Source organism: Mustela nigripes, chromosome 14, assembly GCF_022355385.1.
Source record: "Mustela nigripes isolate SB6536 chromosome 14, MUSNIG.SB6536, whole genome shotgun sequence".
NCBI classification, from domain to species: domain Eukaryota; kingdom Metazoa; phylum Chordata; class Mammalia; order Carnivora; family Mustelidae; genus Mustela; species Mustela nigripes.
This window is the reverse complement of record NC_081570.1, coordinates 11469110-11486791: the sequence shown is the minus strand read 5'-3', so window position 1 is coordinate 11486791 and position 17682 is coordinate 11469110. Positions and strand designations below refer to the sequence as shown.

Genomic DNA, 17682 nt, shown 5'->3' with positions numbered 1-17682 from the left:
CGCCTCCGTCGCGGGCGCCGGCACGCAAAGCTTTACTCAATGGACCCCGCCCCTTGCCAAGCCCGGAAGACGCACCCCGCCGGGGCCCACTAGCGTAGAGAGAGCCATCTTGGGAAAGGGCAGACGATCCCGAAAGTCGCCATTTTTCTTAAGGGCAAGTGTTGACTCTCGTAGTGAATGGGAGAGCCCCTGTGAAGTCATCGTCTTGAGTATGGAGAGTGTGTTCTTTGGAGCCATCTTTTCTAAGGGCAGGCAATTACTGAAAACTTTTTTTTTTTTTTTAAGTGAGTCGTAATCTTTATAAACTGCAGACTACGCTTTTTTCAAAGTTCTGAAAATGTTTTATACCTCACCAGATAATGAAGAATACCTGCTGATGCATAAGACATTATTTTTGTGTGATGGGGAGAAATTTTTACAGTTTTCCTGCACACAAAGCAGTATTACAAGCGTCTGTTAACCCTCCTTTGTATCCTCAGAAAGAACATCCTTAGTTGATAATACCAGCACCCGAGTTGGACAACCAGCACTACTAAAGTTCTCCTGAGTCATTAACGACAGATACATAATCATTTCCTTACGCATCTCCCTAAATAAACAATATTCTTGTTTCATTTTTCTCCACTGCAGTGGTAGAGACCTTCAACTTTAAAGTTCAACTTTGACACTTTCAACTCAAGCTCCTGTGATCTTTTTTTTTTTTTTTTTAAGATTTTATTTATTTATTTGACAGAAATCACAAGCAGGCGGAGAGGCAGGCAGAGAGAGAGAGCAGGAAGCAGGCTCCCTGCTGAGCAGAGAGCCCTATGCGGGGCTGGATGCGGGGCTCGATGGGGGGCTCGATGCGGGGCTGGATCCCAGAACTCTGGGATCATGACCTGAGCCGAAGGCAGCGGCTTTAACCTGCTGAGCCACCCAGGCGCCCCAAGCTCCTGTGATCTTATGAAGTTACTTAAGGTGTCTGTTCCTCAGTTTCCCTGAGTGTACAAAAACAGAGATAATAGTAGTACTAGCCGCTTCAAAGGCAGATCGTCAGAATTAAACTAGTTACTATAAATCGTCAGAATTATGGGCACCTGTGGCTCAGTGGGTTAAAACCTCTGCCTTCTGCTCAGGTCATGATCCCAGGGTCTAACGATTGAGCCCACATCAGGCTCTCTGCTCAGCAGGGAGCCTGCTTCCCCCTCTCTTTCTGCCTGCCTCTCTGCTTACTTGTGATCTCTGTCTGTCAAATAAATGAATAAAATCTTAAAAAAGAAAAAACCCTGAAGAGTATAAAATTTTTTTTTAATTTTTTAAATTTTATTTAAAAGTAGGCAGAGAGAGGAGGAAGCAGGCTCCCTGATGAGCAGAGAGCCTGATGCGGGACTCGATCCCAGGACCCTGAGATCATGACCTGAACCGAAGGCAGAGGCCTCAACCCACTGAGCCACCCAGGCACCCTGAAGAGTATAAAATTTTTTTTTAAATCGTCAGAATTAAACTAGTTACTATATAAAGCATGGGACAATGCTTGGCCAGCAGTAAGCCTTCCAAACATTAACTCTTATCATTACCAGGTGTCTTGCCTCCCTAAGAAGACTTAAAACTCTCTACTCATCCATTCTTTCCCAAAACACAAAAACAAGGGAAAAGTAAACACCATGTGTTTTTATTCTCACTGATGTTCATATAGGCCTCCCAGTATTAAAGCCCTGTCATTTGGTACTGTTGCATTTAGCCATTGTAATCAAATTATCTAACCTAAAATGTGTTTCCTTTCATGTTTTTAGCATGCCAGTCATCTTCCTAAAGTAACAGCTTCCTGTTGAGAATTTTTGCAATTGCAATCCTAATAATGATTGTTGTAAACTGCAATCATGTATTAAATGTTACGTCTTTAGAAGTTAAAGTGATGTGCTTACTAATTCTCTGGTTTCATGACTTCCTGTGTCTGAAATATGGATCATCTCAGGGTGTGTCCTCAGTCCGTCATTTTTGCCTTGATGCTCACGGTGTGAGCCACCCACTGAACACTAAAATTCCCAAAGTTGATTCCAATCCTGACCTCCCTGGGTGTTTCTGAGGCTTCTTCTTGGCATCTCCACATGGATAGTTCATTTGCAGCTCAAATTCTCTAAAATACAGCTAATACTATGGACAGCCTGTCCAAAGAAAAAGGATTTTGTCTTGTTCATTCTCTGGAGCTATATTTATTTTGAATACATTCTTCTGTGAACCTATTTCCTTAAATGAATTACCCTGACTAAGTCTTAGGGACCGTAAGTCTCACTCTTGGGGTGTGATTAGTTTTTCAAGGCTGAGGACACTTTTTTTTTGAAGGCTTTGTGATTGTAGCATGTTACCAGCAGAGGGAGATAGTTCCTTACAATTTTGTTGTATTTGGCAATGCGCCTTAACAAAGCAATTAGCTGGGCATTCCTGGGACTGAGTTTTCTAGGAGAACAGAAAGATAAAGATCTAGGAGACCATTGGAGGATGCTGCAAAGGAAATAGCCTTTGTTCCAACCGATGGGCCACCAGGAGACCAGCCCTAGTTAATCATATGGGCCCTTTGTGACTTTGGGCAAGTCCCTTCCTCATCTGTAAAATGAAGAAATGGGGCCAAATGAACTCTAAAATTGGGGAAGTGGTGGTGGTTTTCTTCCACTGGGGGAAAGCCCCAAAAGTTGAAGTAGGGCACATACATATATTAACAGATATCCTAAAACATGATATACCACGCATGTTTGGGACTTGCACTCAGAACTGCAGGCACCTTTTATAGACCATGTAAAACATTGAGATGTGAAAAGAATTAAGAGCAAAGCCCCAGGCATGCCTGGGTGGCTCAGTCAGTTAAGCATCTGACTCTTGATTTCAACTCGGGTCATGGTCTCAGGGTTGTGAGCCCTGCCTGGTGAGCCTGGAGCCTGCTTGAGATTTTCTATCTCCCTCTCCCTTTGCCCCTCCCCTCCTCCAAAAGAGCAAAGCCCACAGTGAACAAACTTTCCATCTAATGCATGAACTGGAGCTATGTAGGCAGTTATGTCAAGAAATAAATGTTAGGGGTGCCTGGGTGGCTCAGATGATTAAGCGTCTGCATTCAACTCAGGTCATGATCTCCAGATCCCGGGATTGAGTCCCACATCAACTCCCAGCTGCTTCTCTCTCTTTCCCTCTGTCTCCTCCCTCACTTGTGTTCTGTCTTTCACTCTCAAATGAATAAATAGAACCTTAAAAAAAAAAAGAAAGAAAGAAAGGGAAAACTTACCAATATTTAAAGGGTTCATGCCTTTTGACCCAACAATTGCATTTCTGGGAAATTTACCTGTAGATACATTTGCCCATATGCAAATAACAAAAGGACAAAGATATTCTTGGCTACTTTGTTTATAGTCACAAAGCAGTAGAGTTGAATGTCCATCTCTAGAGCATTTGTTTAAAAGATATATGTTACATTCATACAAAGGAACAGAATGCAATTTGTTAACAAAATTTCGTTGGTCCTAAGTATGCTGACACGGAATGACCTCAGAGAATTATAGTTAAATAATTTTTTTTTTTTAAGCAGCCAGGTAAAGAACAACATGTTTAGTTTGCTGCTATCTGTAGGTTTATTTATTTAAATATGTATGTGGGGTTTTTGCTTTGTTTTTTGTTTTTTTAATTTAAGCAACTTCTACCCCTAGTGTGGGGCTCAAACTCACAATGCAGAGATCAAGAGTTGCGTGCTTTTCTGACTGAGCCAGGCCGGCGCCCCTATATGTGTATGTGTGTATTGTGTATGCCTCTCTGGAAAGATATAAGGAACTTGTCATGGTAATCACATTGATGGAGGAGAGAGGTTGCTGGGGGACCAGTATGATGGACTTGATCTTTATATGTCCTTTTGTAGCTTTTGAATGTTGTTCTATGTTAATAGCTTACTTATTCTAGGGGTGCCTGGGTGGCTCAGTGGGTTAAAGCCTCTGCCTTTGGCTCAGGTCATGATCCCAGGGTTCTGGGATGGAGCCCCACATCAGACTTTCTGCTCAGCAGGGAGCCTGCTCTTCCCCACCACCCCCGCCTGCCTCTCTGCCTACTTGTGATCTCTGTCTGTCAAATAAGTAAATAATGTCTTTATTCATGTATATACATGAGTATATACATAAGAATTGTACTTCACTAATTGATTATTGGAATAGACTGGAGGAAAACTAACTTTTCTTTTACTTATAGAGAGGCAATGGCTGCCCCTTTCATCCCTGCCTCATCTCTTGTCCTATTGTGTCCAATCATATCCCAATCAGCCTTCACACTGCAGAAAGATTATTCTAAAATAACATTTTCTTTTTCTTTCTAAGATTTTATTTATTTGACAGAGAGAGAGCACAAGCAGGAGGAGTGGCAGGCAGAGGGAGAGGGAGGGGGATGCTCCCTGCTTAGCAGGGAGCCCAATTCGGGGCCCCATCCCAGGACCCTAGGATCATGACCTGAGCTGAAGGCAGATGCTTAACTTACTGAGCCACCGAGATGCCTCTCTAAAATACTATTTTCAACACATATCTTCCCTGTCCCGAAATCTCTATGACCTAGAGGTAACATCCAGTTTTCCTGATGATATTTCAGATCATATATAAACTGATGTCAATCTTATCTCCTCTTTATCAGAAGGAACATTGCATAGAGTTGAATAGCCTAGGTTTGGCTGAGCCTCTGCCTTTGGCTCAGGTCATGATCCCAGGGTCTTGGGATCAAGCCCCATATCGGGCTCTCGGCTCTGCAGGGAGCCTGCTTCCTCCTCTCTCTCTGCCTACTTGTGATCTCTGTCTGTCAAAAAAAAAAAAAAAAAAATCTTTAAAAAAACAAAAACAAAAACCACAAAGACATATCACCTCACACATGTGAAAATGGCTATTATCAAAAGCACAAGAAAAGACAAGTGTTACCAAGGAGGTGGAGAAAAAGGGGCCCTTGTGCACTATTAGTGGGGATATAAATTGGTGCAGGCTGGGGCGCCTGGGTGGTTCAGTGGGTTAAAGCCTCTGCTTTCGGCTCAGGTCATGATCTCGGGGTCCTGGGATCAAGCCCCGCATTGGGCTCTCTGCTCAGCAGAGAGCCTGCTTCCCTCTCTCTCTCTGCCTGCCTCTCTGCCTACTTGTGATCTCTGTCTGTCAAATAAATAAATAAAATATTTCCAAAAAAATACCTTAAATTGGTGCAGCCACTGTGGAAAACAGTATGGACATTCCTCAGAAAATCAAAAATAGAACTACCATAACATCCAGCAATTCTATTTCTGGGTATTTATCCACAGAAATACTTATCCAAAGAAACACTAATTCAAAAAGATATATGCATCTCTATATGCATTGCCTCATTATTTGCATTAGCTAAGCTATGGAAACAATCTAAGTGTCCATTGATAGATGAATGGATAAAGAAGATGTGATATAGGGACGCCTGGGTGGCTCAGTGGGTTAAGCCACTGCCTTCGGCTCAGGTCATGATCCTGGGGTCCTGGGATCGAGTCCCCCATCAGGCTCCTTGCTCTGCAGGGAGCCTGTCTCTCTCTCCACCTCTGCCTGCCTCTCTGCCTGCTTGTGTGCTTTCTCTCTCTTTCTGACAAATAAATAAAATCTTAAAGAAGAAGAAGAAGAAGAAGATGTGATATATTTATACAATGGAATATCACTCAGCCATAAAAAAGAATTAAATCTTGCCATCTGTGACAACATGATGGACCTACAGGGTATTATGCTAAATGAAATAAGGCAAAGAAAAGCAAATACTGTATGATTTAACTTACATATGGCATCTGAAAAACAAAACAGGGGCACCTGGCTGGCTCCGTCAGCAGAGCATGCAACTCTTGATCTCAGGGTTGTGAGTTCAAGCCCCACATTGGGTAAGAGATGACTTAAAACAATAAATAAATAAACTTAAAACAATTTAAAAACAAAATAGAATGAATACAGACTGATAAATACAGAGAACAATGTGGTGGTTGCCAGAGGGAAAAGGTGGGAGAATGGGTGAAAAAAGAGGAGAGGAAAAGTACAAAGTTCCAGTTATAAAATAAATAAGACGCAGTGATACAATGTACAACATGGGGACTATAGTTAATAATATGTAACAACTTTGTGTGGTAACACTTGTTAGCTACATCTGCAGTGATCACTTTGAAATGTATATAAATGTTGAATCATTGTATCATATGCCTGAAACCAATATAATGTATGTCAAAAAACAGTTCTGGAGAGGGACCGTAGTGATGGTTGCACAACAGTATAAATGTATTTATTAGCAATGAATGCTGCACTTCAAAAGGGTAAAATAGTAAATGTTGTTTATTTTTTATGGGTATTTTACCACAATAGAAAATTGGAAAAAATAATGCACAAAATTAACAATAACAAAGGCTTTGAAGCAAAACCACCTGGGTTCAAACCTTTCCCTGTGATCCTGGGTTGAGTTAGTTAATCCCCATGTGCCTCAGTTTCTTTTGTCTTAATTAGTTAATTAATTTTTAAAAGATTTTATTTTTAAGTTATCTCTACACTAACGTGAGGCTCAAACTCACAACCAGGAGATCAAGAGTCACATGCTCCACCAAATGAGCCAGCCAGGCACCTCTCCTCAGTTTCATCATCTGCAAAATAAGCACAATAATGGCAACTACTTAGCAGTTTGACACATAAGAGTACACAATAAACATCAGCTATGATTATTATTAAAGATTTTGCTTTAAGGGGCGCCTGGGTGGCTCAGTGGGTTGGGCCTCTGCCTTCAGCTCAGGTCATAATCTTAGGGATCCTGGCATTGGGCTCTCTGCTCAGCAGGGAGCCTGCCCCTCCCCCCCAACTCTCTCTGCTTGCCTCTCTGCCTACTTGTGATCTCTCTGTCAAATAAATAAATAAAATCTTAAAAAAAAAAAAGATTTTGCTTTAACATTAAATCTTTCATGCTAATCACAATTAATAATTTTATAGTGGCTTATTTACTTGTTTATTGTCTGTCTTTCCCAGTAACTCTAGGGAACCTCTACAAGGACATGGGGCTTTGTTAATTTTATTTAAAAATATGTTCGGGGTGCCTGGGTGGCTCCGTGGGTTAAAGCCTCTGCCTTCGACTCAGGTCATGATCCCAGGGTCCTGGGATCAAGTCCTGCTTTGGGCTCTCTGCTCAGCGTGTTGCCTACTTCCTCCTCTCTCTCTGCCTGCTTCTCTGCCTACTTGTGATGTCTGTCTGTCAAATAAATAAATAAAATCTTAAAAAAATATGTTCTATACATATTACATGGTTTGGCACATACAGGTACTCACTAAATATTTGTTGACTATATGCCCTCTTAGTTGTCAGATTCCCAATGTGCTCCAGTGAATTCAAAACATATTGAATTCAACACATACTTAGTAAGTCTCTACTGTGTGCCAGTCTCTAAATTAGATGATATAGCAGTGAACAAAACAGCAGTATCTGCCGTCTTTCACTTAGATTTGGGAGGAGAGTGGGGGAATGGTTCTATATTTGAACTTGTTCTAGCAAGCAATTCCAAACCAACCTGAGCATCAGAAGTCCTAGGAACTTTAAGAAAAAGTCTGAGGTGGGTTGGGGGTGGGATGGATGGGTGGGTGAGGGAGCTAAGGTGGGCCCTGGAACCTGCATTTTTAAAAGGAAGCAATTAATAGCTGGTCCAGTGTTTCTAGCATTGAGCTCTATAGAGTATTTTGGTGAGTGGTGGGATTCGTCACAAGCTCTATGGCCATTTTTATGCTTGGGGTTTTTAATAACAGGCTTTTAATATTTCTTTTACCAGTTACAGTTGCCAAGTTTCTCCTTCATTATGATATTTCCTAACTGAAAAACTTTGAGTTTCTTAAATCAGTTTCTCATGCTGGGGTTTCACAAGTATTTCCCCTGGGGTCTCTGAATTATCCAAGTTTGAGGACCACTGAATTATCCAGTACTTTCTGGAGCGAGGCTGACCCACGTCTCCTCAAGAGTACCTTGTCCTCCCAACCCAAAGGGACTTGGGTTCTGACCCAGACCTATGACCCAAGAGATACCCCAGAAGGTCCACTTTATTCCTAAACGGTGGGCTGGCAGCTGAGAATTGCTTGTTTCAGGCGCAAATGGTTAGGACTGAAGCCCTTGGGCTCTGTATCTCTGGCATTATCTTAGACCACTTACCAAATGCATGAGACGGTGGAGATTCTCACCTACACACCAGGGTGCCCCCTTGGAAGAGGTATTTTGTTGGACCTCACCGCCTGGTGATAGTGGAGCTTGGGAATCATATATGTCTAAATCCACATTCTGCCCTGTCTCCCTCAGCCCGACCTTGCTCCTCAGGTGTGAGGTCTTGGGAAAACATACTGATACTACTCTGCATCTCAGTTTTCCTCATTTGATAAAAGGAGCTAGTAACAAGTCACACTGTGGGTGCCTCCATTAAGGGAGGCTTCCATTGCACAATCAAGGCACTCAGTTTCCCTTCTTCGGTTGACGTCCAAGAGCACGTCCATTCAGCACAGCCCTCCCTCGTGCCCATCAGCCCCCGTGGATCCAAATGAGTTAGAGTTTAATTCCTGGCCCTAGGTCTATACAGTCTCAAGCCATTGGGGAAATTCCAGTTGCCCCTCGGCCTAAGTGCAGTAGGGGAGATGGGTGCAGCTTTGGGGTCGGTTCTAGGGATTCAAGAAGGCTGGCGCAGAAGCTCGACGTTCCCCCACTCCAGCCAGCTTCACTGCCCCGGCGGGGCGGCGTTCCAGCCGCCGGAGAACCTCTGCCAGGGACCACGTCCCTTCCCAACATGGCGCCATCCCTAGGCCGCCTCGCTCGGGCACGCCCCGTTGACGTCTGTGCGAGCGCGTCCTCCGCGCCAGTCCCCGACGCATGCGCACTCGGCGCTGTCTTCTCCCGGCCAGAGCAGCAGCAGCGGCGGCGGCGTTTGAGTGGAGGAAGATGGCGGCTCCGGGCGGCTCGGGGTCCCGCCAGCTGTGAGGAGCCCCAGTGCGGCAAGCGCCGTTTGAGGCGGAGCACCTCTGCTCTGGCTCTGTCCCCGGCTCCTTCATCGCCGTCGCCAGCGGAGCGAACCCGAGAGCGTGGCGCGGACTGGACCAGGTGAGGCTTCTCCCTCTCCTGGGGCCGCGGCGGGGAGCCGGCGCCTTCTGCCCTTTATGCCCCAGGCCCGCAGGGGGCAGGGGGCGTCCCCGGCCCGGCGCAGGCCGCGCATCCTGCGCGGGGGTCGGTGCCGGCTGGCCTGGGGGCCTTGCTGTCGTCATCCTCGGCCTCGCTGGGTTAGGCAGGGAGGAGGAGGAGTGCCCCTTTCCACCTCGCCTTTGGAATGGGAGTGAACCCGGCCCCTCTCCTCAAGGAGGGCGGTTCACATCCCCTCACCGCGTCTACGAAAGGGTGTTATGACCAGGGCAGGGATGGCTGTCAGGGTGTCAGCTAATCTTTCACCCGGCCCCCGGATCTTTACCGCCTTGCGCTGAGGAGCCGGAGTCCAGCGCCTTCCAAAATTGGGGCTGCGGCGAGGGGCCGGCATCGGTGGTGAAGCTGTAGCTGCAGAGGGGGAGATTTTGGAATTGGTTTTAAAAATAAAACACAAGCAGCCTGTCTTGCCGCTTAGCTTTTCGAGTGTTCCTCCGGCGAAGTGGGGGGACTGCGGGTCTCCTTGATTGAGACAGCAGTCCACGTTGTGACTGTGAGAATTGTTTGTGCAAAGGGAAAGGTGGAGGGTGGGAACGAATTTGTAAACGGAGGAAAACCCGATTCTGAGATTTTTTTTTTTTTTAAAGATTTTATTTATTTATTTGACAGAGAGAAATCACAAGTAGATGGAGAGGCAGGCAGAGAGAGAGAGAGAGAGAGGGTAGCAGGCTCCCTTCTGAGCAGAGAGCCCGATGTGGGACTTGATCCCAGGACCCTGAGATCATGACCTGAGCCGAAGGCAGCGGCTTAACCCACTGAGCCACCCAGGCGCCCCCGATTCTGAGATCTTGATGGTCTCTGCAGAGTATAACTTAGGTGCTAATGAAGCCTTCGTTTGTTTGAAAACCTTTGTGTTTTTGAGCTTCGGAATAGCTAATTGCTTTTGTCTGTTCAATCTCCTGAATTTTATTCGGAAAATAAAAGCTTCCCTTAATTGCCGGAGTCTTTGGGCTTTTCTGTCGTGGGATTCTGATTGCTCTGGGTGAAGATTCAGACACCTTACCAGCTCTCACCTACTGGCAAGGACATTGTTATTCCTTCCTGAGAATAAGTTTTTGTTGTTCAGCTGCTAATTGGGAGGTTTTGATTTAGTTTCTCACGTTGGGAAGCTGGCTTGAAGCCTTGTGATCTCTTCCTTGAAGAATGATGGGATCAGCTGGAATTGTGCTATGGGGAAAATGTTTCGGCCATGGCTTTGGCTTGGACACACTGAATATCTTTGTAACTAAAATTTGTTTCCCTTGTGTTTAAAATGATGACCTCATGGGTTTAAAGGGAGAAGAAAATTAGAGGAGAAATACCATCATTTAGAATCGAACATTTAAAATTCAGTCTGCAGCTTTTACAGTGACTAGTGACTGTGTCAAATTCCTAACTTTGAGCATATTCATGTGCAAAATCTGATTGGGCGTCCTTTCTATTGTGTGTTGTCATTTTATATCCTGTAACTGTTTGCTTTTGACAAACCCAGTATAAATCTATTACTCAATCTACATTGACGCAGGGATGTTTTGTTTACCTCAGAAAGCTTTTAATTGTTAAAGTGACAACTGCTTGATTTAATATTAGCTAATCTTTGACCTTCTCTTAAAGCTTTTCCATAGAGATTTGTAGATTTTCTTATTGCCTTTCATAAGGCCATAAACCTGAACAAGTAACTTCACAGAAAATTGAAGAGCCACCTTAAATTTCAGTTTGCTAAGAATCATGCAATAATGCAGTAAAACATCCTCATGGTTTGACACTATGCTTCTTGGCATAATGTGTTGCATTGTTGTGCTAAATCATCATCAGGTATTGATGCAACTTCATGACATCCATGACATCATTCACTCTCCGCATTTCGCCCTTTGTAAATTTCTTACCTTCTCAGAGTCTCCAAAAGAACAGGATCAGGAAAAATAGCTTAGGATGCTCCTTATTGTCTGATTGCTAAAAGAGCCTTCATATAACACTGCTTTATATAGTTAAACTCTTCTGTAAGATTCAGAGCTGTTCATGATTCCTACCTATTATTAAGAGCAGGCACAAATGCTATTAAAATCTCTGGGTTTTACAAGGATATTGAAGTCCCAAGGAGAAGTTATCTCAAAGATGAACAAATACGTGATTATCTTTTGTGATTTCAGGGTTGTTTTAGTCACGGAATTAACAACTTTTTATAAAACCAGAAGCCGTTTGGTTAACTAATGCCTTTTCCACTTGGAGATTGTTACGTGGGTCAGAAGAGATAATGTTCTGTGAGAGTCCTTTGTAAAATAACAGGTAAATGTAAGATTGATTATTCAGTGATCAGTTTTATGAAAACCCCTTACCGAGGGCCCTCTATATACGCTGGGCATTTGGTCTCATTCTGGTCTCAAGTTGCCTATAGCCTGGTTGGGGAGCCAGACAAGGAAAGTAGTTAAGTATGTTGTACTTTAAAAAGTAAGAAATGCACAGAATCCAACTGAGGGAGTCAAGGAAGGCTTCTCAGGGCCAGGATGGCTCCATAGCCTTTCCTATTCTGCAGAAAAATCTGCCTTTTGTGAGTGATTTGTTTTTTATAAAAACTTAAAAATATTTTTTAATCTTGACTTCTTTCTCCCTTTTATTCATTCACAGTCATGACACTTCCCACACAGTATGCCCCAGTTATGATTTCTGCATTCTCAAAAATCTAACAAAGTCTTGGGAGAACCTGAGAGTGAGTCATATACCAGGCAACAAACACAAACATTGCAGCTGCAGTGAAAATATCTCAGATTACTAAATGGTGACAACTTTAGAGTGATGATGTTTTTGTTTTTTGTTGTGTAAACCGGTATAAGAAGCAATGTATGATTTTAATTTTTTTTTTTTTTTTTTTTTTTTAAAGATTTTATTTATTTATTTGATAGAGAGAGATCACAAGTAGGCAGAGAGGCAGACAGAGAGAGAGAGGAGGAAGCAGGCTCCCTGCTGAGCAGAGAGCCCGATATGGGACTCGATCCCAGGACCCTGAGATCATGACCTGAGCCGAAGGCAGCGGCTTAACCCACTGAGCCACCCAGGCGCCCTGTATGATTTTAATTTGATCACGTTTAGTTAATGTTTAGTTGTCAGTCCCTTAGAATGTGTACTGTAAGTAGTTGTAGTACTGTCTCCTTTCTCTCAGTAATAAATTAAGCGAGAAGGTCCTTTTTCCTTTTTGGGCGAAGCTGACAACTTAAACCAGGACTATACTGAACTATTTTATATTCATTCATGTAGGTAAAAGTTGCTTAGCATCTCTGATATTGAACTTCTGTATCACAATACAAGTTCCTCATCTTAGTGCTGTGGTAGTTTTATAATTAATTTAGCATGTTGTCGTCTGTATTGCAAACTTCATGAGTTTTGGGATGTGTAGAATCTTTACGTGGTACAGTATCAATAGAACATTTACAATTTGATAATACTCATGTTTACATATTAACCATGTAAATACTCAACACTAAAAATAAGGGCTTTAAGATGGTGGTTGATAGTAAAATGAAGGTAATGTGTCTGTTTATTTTTCTGTATTGTGAATTTGTTATGTATAGAAGGATATGACACATAGAGAAGTAACTTTAAAGTTGCCCAGTCTTGGGGACCCGGGTGTCTCAGTTGGAAGAGCTTGCAACTCTTGATCTCAGGGTTGTGAGTTGGAGCTCCATGTTGGGGGTATAGATTACTTAAGTAAATAAACATCAGAAAAATAAAAAAATTGCCTAGTATTGTGCTCATAGTTCAGCTTTGCTTCTTTCCTTCCTTCCTTCACTTCCTTCCTTTCTTTCTAGATTTATTTGAGAGAGAGGGATCATGAATGGGGGGCGGGACAGAGGGAGAGAGGATCTCAAGCAGTCTCCATGCTGAACTCGGAGTCCCATATGGGGCTTGATCTCAGGACTCCAAGATCATGACCTGAGCCAAAACCAGGAGTTGGATGCCTAACTGACTGAGCCACCCAGGTGCCCCCAGCTTATTTTCTAAATTGTTTTTTGTGACCTGGGGCTGCGGCCTGGCTCAGTTTATAGACCATGCTACTCTTGATCTCTGGGCTGTTGGTTCAAGCCCCATGTTGGCCATATGGCTTACTTTAAGATTTATTTATTTGAGAGAGAGTGAACGAGAGAGTGCGTGCACATGCGAGGGGAGGGGCAGAGGCAGAGGGAGAGAGAGAATCCTGGGTCAGACTCTTTGCTGAGCGCAGAACCTGATGTAGGACTCCATCCCTCAACCCATGATATCATGACCTGAGCCAAAATGACCAGTTGGTTAACTGGCTGAGCCACCCAAGTGCTCCCCGTTTAGCTTACTTTATTTTTTTTTATTTTTTTAAAGATTTTATTTATTTATTTGATAGGCAGAGGGAGAGGAGGAAGCAGGCTCCCTGCAGAGCAGAGAACCTGATGTGGGGCTTGATCCCAGGACCCTGGGATCATGACCTGAGCCGAAGGCAGAGGCCTTAACCCACTGAGCCACCCAGGCGCCCCCTGTTTAGCTTACTTTAAAGATTTATTTTATTTATTTATTTGACAGACCGAGATCACAAGTCAGTGAGAGGCAGGCAGAGAGAGAGGAGGAAGCAGGCTCCCCACAGAGCAGAGAGCCCGATAGAGGGCTCGATCCCAGGATCCTGGGATCATGACCTGAGCTGAAGGCAGCGGCTTAATCCACTGAGCCACCCAGGCGCCCCCTGTTTAGCTTACTTTATTTTATTTTTATTTTTTTAAAAAGATATTATTTATTTATTTGACAGAGAGAGATCGCAAGTAGACAGAGAGGCAGGCAGAGAGAGAGAGAGAGAGAGGGAAGCAGGCTCCCTCCTGAGCAGAGAGCCCGATGCGGGACTCGATCCCAGGACCCCGAGATCATGACCTGAGCTGAAGGCAGAGGCTTTAACCCACTGAGCCACCCAGGCGCCCCTGTTTAGCTTACTTTAAACAAAAAAAGTGTTGGAAGAAAACAAAGCAAAACAAGAAAAGAATTAAATTGTTTTTTGTGTCCTTTTAAATATCTTGTAAAATTACAACTTTGTGATATTCCTATAGCTTGATTTTGCTCTTCCTTACTCATGGATGTATTGGCAAGCAAATTTGCTTTGAATTTTGATTCTTTCTGTTTTTTTTTTTTTTTTAAGATTTTATTTACTCATTTGACAGAGAGAGACACAGTGATAGAGGGAACACGAGCAGGGGAGCTGGTGAGGGAGAGGGAGGAGCAGGTTTCCCACCGAGCTGGGAGCCCGATGCAGGACTTGATCCCAGGACCCTGGGATCATGACCTGAGCCGAAGGCAGACGCCCAACAACTGAGCCACCCAGGTGCCCCTGTATTAAATTTTTTAAGTTGTAGAGTTTCCCCCAAGTTTTTTTTTTTTTTTTTAAGATTTTATTTATTGGGGCGCCTGGGTGGGTCAGTGGGTTAAAGCCTCTGCTTTCAGCTCAGGTCATGATCCCAGGGCCCTGGGATTGAGCCCCACATTGGGCTCTCTGCTCGGTGGGGAGCCTGCTTCCCCTTCTCTCTCTCTGCCTGCCTCTCTGCCTAGTTGTGACCTTTGTCAAATAAATAAAATCTTTATTTTTTTTTAAAGATTTTATTTATTTATTTGATAGAGACAGCAAGAGAGGGAATACAAGCAGGGGGAGCAGCAGAGGGAGAGGGAGAAGCATGTTTCCCGCTGAGCAGGGAGCCCAATGTGGGGTGTGATCCCAGGATCTGAGATCATGACCTGAGCTGAAGGCAGGTGCTTAATGACTGAGCCACCCAGGCGCCCCATCCCCCAAGTTTTTAATTTTTTCCAGTGTCACTGTTCAGTGTTTTGTTTCTAAAGTGGAAATGCTCTTGTAATGCTTTGATACTTATTTATATATATGTCTGATAAATGTATAGGTATTATATAGAGTAGTAGTCACTTAGAAAATTTTACTAATTTGAACAGTAACTTATTTTATCTTCTAGTAATATATATATTTGGGATAGTTCAGTTCATTACTGTAAAGGCAAACAAGAAAAAAAATAAAGACAAACAAGTTTTAGTTTCAGCTGTTACTATTTCTTTAGAATATTTAATATTTAGGATATTATTTTTCTTTTTCTTTAAGTTAAGCTGTAGGCCCGGTGTGGGGCTTGTACTCGTGACCCCAAGATCAAGAGTCACATACTTTACTGACTGAGACAGCCAGGTGCCCCCATTTTGAATACTTTTATTTCAACTATTTTAAGGAATTCACTAATACACATAATTTCCGAATTTGTGTTTCCTTTATTATTCTCATTTTATTTATTTTCTTTTAAAAATTATTTATTTACTTTTTAAGATTTATTTATTTTAGAGAGTTGAGAGGGTGTGCATGGGTGGGAGGAGCAGAGGGAGAGTGGGAGAGAGAGAGAATCTCAAGCCGACTCTGCCTTGACTGCAGAGCCTGGCAGGGGCTCTGTCTCAAGACCATGAGATGACTACCTGAACCCAAACCAAGAATTGGGTGCTTAATGTATTGCGCCACTCAGGCACCCCATTAATCTCATTTTAAATGCTTGGTTCATGTCGCTAATAGAGAGCAAGGAATTTTTTTTCTGGAATGAACCTCTTGGTGCATTGTTTAGGGAAAGATTGATGTTAATTATGAATTCATCAATACAGTTTTACTAAAATGTTGCCTCTTCCATCTCCTGGCTTTTCAAATAGAAGTCAAGGGGAAATGGAATTTATCCTTTTATTTCAATAGTTCTTTTAACAGTTGTTATTGTTTGGGGGTAAGATTTTTATTTTTAAGCAATCTCTACACCCAGCATGGGGCTCAAACCCACAACCCTGAGATGAGGAGTCACAGGCCCCACTGACTGAGCCAGCCAGGTTCCCCTAAAGCTTTTTTATTAGTAGTCTTGCTGTCTTTTGCCAAAAAGGAATAGCATCTTCTTTTAGAATCAAACGGTATTGTGTTTGCCTTGTGTTGTGCAAGACTGTTTTTCTTAACTTTTGATTTGATACTTAATGACATCTTCCCCAGTAGGCCCTTTGCTCTAGTCAAGCAAGATCAAGCCAGCTTCTCTCTTCCATATTACTGAACGTAAAGATTTACTTCCCTGTGGGTCTCTCAAATTTAACTCACCTCTCTTTTCTCACTAAATGCAGTTCTCTCCTCCAAAATGTGTTTTATACATTGTATGGAATTTGGGAATGTAATTCTCTGTAGAGATGCGTAATGACCCATGGGTTAAAATTTCACATTTTATTTAACTTAAAAGTAACTTAACGGTAACAGATCTTGAAGTCATGATAGGTGAAGTAAGCCTGACAAAAAAGAACAAGTACTGTATGATTCCACCTATATGAAGTACCTAGAGTAGTCCAGTTCATAGTGACAGAAAGTGGACTGGTAGTTGCCAAGGGCTGGGGAGAGGAGGGCTTGGGGAATTATTGTTTAATGTTACAGTCTCAGTCTGGGATGATTACAAGTTCTGGAGATGGATGGGGGATGGTTTTATAACAGTGTCAATGTACATAAGACAACCAAAGTGCACACTTAAAAATGGTTGAGGTGGCAAGTTTTATGTATATATTATCACAATTAAAAAAAAGGTAACCTGTATGCTCTGTGGGATGGCTTGGTAACCATTTATTTTGACATAGTAATTAAGATCCTGGGCTTTAGGCCCCGGTAGACTCAGGTTCATACCCTAGTTCTCTCCTGAGGTATGGATCTTAGCTTCTCTAAGTCTCAGTTTTTTTCATCTATAAAATCAGGATAATGATGCCTGTGTTATGGGACAATTAAATATGGGAATGTATGTGAATTTTTTTTTTAAGAGTTTTTATTTATTTGGGGGCACCTGGGTGACTTAGTGGATTAAGGCCTCTGCCTTCGGCTCAGGTCATGATCCCAGGGTCCTGGGATCGAGCCCCACATCGGGCTCTCTGCTCAGCAGGGAGCCTGCTTCCTCCTCTCTCTCTGCCTGTCTCTCTGCCTACTTATGATCTCTGTCTGTCAAATAAATAAATGAAATCTTAAAAAAAAAAAGATATTTATTTATTTATTTGACAGAGAGAGATATCACAAGAGAGAGTGTGTGTGGGGGGGTGCGGGAAGCAAGCTCCCTGCTGAGCAGAGAGCCTGATGTGGGGCTTGATCCCAGGACCCTGAGATCATGACCTGAGCTGAAGGCAGAGGCTCAACCCACTGAGCCACCCTGGCACCCCTGTATGTGAACTTCTTAGCACATTGTGTAGCACATATAAATATCCAAATGTTATACTTTATTATATTGTTTTTATGGAACATTAAAACTGGGGACAAGGGGCGCCTGGCTGGCTCAATCGGACTGATCGTGTGGCTCAATCATGCAGCTCTTTTTTTTTTTTTTTTAAGATTTTATTTATTTGACAGAGATCAAAAGTAGGCAGAGAGGCAGACAGAGAGAGAGGAGGAAGCAGGCTCTCTGCTCAGCAGGGATGCGGGGCTCGATCCCAGGACCCTGGGACCATGACCTGAGCCGAAAGCAGAGGCTTTAACCCACT

At 43.1% G+C, this 17682-nt stretch overlaps 1 protein-coding gene across 3 annotated transcripts in view; it reads left to right on the top strand.

Moving 5' to 3' along the window:
* The first annotated feature begins 8874 nt into the window (after positions 1 to 8874).
* Positions 8875 to 17682, top strand: part of FBXO42 (F-box protein 42) — a 108055-nt gene continuing 99247 nt past the window's right edge. For all 3 annotated transcript variants that reach the window (XM_059376353.1, XM_059376351.1, XM_059376352.1), the window contains exon 1: positions 8875 to 9087. The gene's annotated coding sequence lies outside the window, so the exon portion shown is untranslated. The remainder of the gene's footprint in view (positions 9088 to 17682) is intronic.